Source organism: Neltuma alba, unplaced genomic scaffold (assembly GCF_004799145.2).
Source record: "Neltuma alba isolate B1F8T4 unplaced genomic scaffold, ASM479914v2 tig00000884_pilon, whole genome shotgun sequence".
Lineage (NCBI taxonomy): Eukaryota > Viridiplantae > Streptophyta > Magnoliopsida > Fabales > Fabaceae > Neltuma > Neltuma alba.
Window position 1 is genome coordinate 81,905 of NW_021632241.1, and position 2,256 is coordinate 84,160.

General features: G+C 34.0%; 1 long non-coding RNA gene across 1 annotated transcript; it reads right to left on the reverse strand.

Moving 5' to 3' along the window:
• Nucleotides 1-376: 376 nt before the first annotated feature.
• On the reverse strand, nucleotides 377-1,898 carry LOC114747579 (uncharacterized). Its single transcript, XR_003740391.1, has 3 exons — nucleotides 1,845-1,898; nucleotides 1,604-1,713; nucleotides 377-439 (listed from the first exon to the last, which is right to left on the reverse strand). It is a non-coding gene; the product is annotated as an uncharacterized LOC114747579 (long non-coding RNA).
• Nucleotides 1,899-2,256: the final 358 nt, after the last annotated feature.

Here is a 2,256-nt window from a genome sequence, read left to right on the forward strand (position 1 = left end):
GTTAAAATGCTAGTTGGGATGTCAAACCAAATCAAACAAGTTAAATGAACTAATTCTCAAGTTTAGACTTATTGTGACAACGAGTAGCAGCATCTATTAGTTGCTAAAAGTAGTGACTGCATCATTTTCTGAAAGCTTTCCCTGCTGAACCTAAACATCCAGAAACACGAAATATATAGACATATATCTGTATATATAATATATACATATATATATATATATAAACCATGAATACACCTAATCTTTATCAGAATCAGAAAGTCATCACTTCAATGTTACTAACTTAAAATGGTCAGACTTAGATTATAATCAAAGAAGAATCAACCTAGAATAATCTATGGCATAAGAAGTGAAAAAATAGTCTTACAATTTTATCATTTAGTTCTCCTCCCATGACAAACTCAAGAATTATGTATATCTTAGTTTGGCTAGCTAAAACCTGAAATTAAAAGACAATGTAAATGAATAAAATTAAGGTAATCCAAAAAATGAATAAAATTGAGGGAAAAAAAATGAAAACGGGGAAAAAAGGAAATAGCTTATGTATATGTCACAATGTGCCACCACATACCTCATGAGATTCATCAAAGCAACATTATCAAATAATATAATTCTCAACAAGCCTTACAGCATCAGTGCGTTAAATATAAAAGCTCAGACACTAAAGCATGTCTATTTGCATTAAGAGACTTTCATTTCCGAAATAAGCCACATATGCGATTCTAACAAATCACAAGGCATGCGGGAATAATTACAACAGCCTTGCATGCCTTTGAACCAATATCAAGTTTCTCACATTCGCAAATCATTCCTTATGGGCATTGCAGGCTTACAATTCTATTCACCACTTAAGAACTAAGATTTAGTTACATAAGGTGAGGCAGATCTAAAAAGGAAAGCCTACAACCATCTGATCTACCCTATTTCATTGCCAGCGTCTCTTTTTTTGCAATCCATACAAAGATCAAGCTCTATTTTAGTAGTATTTTTCTTGTCATATCAAATATAGATATAGATTTATTGCCTCATATAATAAAACCGCTAGACCTGGCAAAAGAACCTCTAGAACTTTTATATTAATTGAAGGATGTTTTTCCCTTGTCACAAAGATTATTAAAATAAAAAATAAAAAACAAAACAAAACAAATAAAATCGCTCCCAACCGACCAATGAAGCATAGGAGAAGAAATCTGTGGTTTTCCATTTTTTGAAAAAACAAAAAGTTTCCTCACACCGATCAATCTTAGCACACTGACAGGCTCATAGCACAGGAAAACAATCGATTCAATAACAAAACAGCAAAACAATCAAGAATAAATATCATAAGGTTGCAGGGATAAGTAATTTGCGACTTAGAAGTAGACAGCTTCCAAGCATCAATAAGATGGAGAGTATCATATCAAACTAACATATCAAGAAACATAACTAGAAAAGTACTAGAGATTAGCGAGGGTTGGGGGACGAATAGTAAATAAAAGAGGTCCTTTGATTTCAGAGAGAAGGGATGTGTCGGAAACATACATCCAATATACATATATATATCAGGAAAAGTCGAACAAAGAAAAAAGTGGCAAAAAAGAAACCAAATGCGAAATATGTTTACCGTTCAGTCTGGAGATTCGAATCCGTCAACTTTAGTGCCATCGTCGTCCACCAAGCCCAGTCCAGTCAACCACCCGCTGTTTCACCATCGTTGTTTGTTTCGAACAGCTCCTTCAAAGAACATCCCACAGGCAAACATCAAATAATTTGTAAAGTAAGTTCCGTCCAACAAAAGAAAAGGGAAAGGTGGGGCTTTCTGGTTCCTCTTTAGCAATTCGAAGAAGAAGAAGAAGAAGCATCACCTGTAACAGAGGAGAAGCATGAAGAAACGCAGAGTCATTAACGTTGGCCGTCAATCAAATGGCCGTCGCTGGCTCGAAGTTCATCGCCCCTTCATCGATTGCGACCCCCTACTTCACTCTAGCATTGATCTCTTTGTCGGTTAACCCATCTCTTTTGAAGTGAAGAGGTGCTCCGCAATCAAGTTAAATCCCCCAAATGCAACGGATACTTTTTTCCAACGGTGAAATTTCAATAAAAACCATCTTCAATTTAAATCTTTATAATTAATAGAGTACCAAAATAAATTTCATCTTTAAATTTGAAACTCAAGCTTTACGGCGGAAAATAAAATATTATACTCAAAGATTATTTTTTCAATTTTTTATCTGATTTTATTAATTTATTAATGATAACAGTTAATTACTCCATATT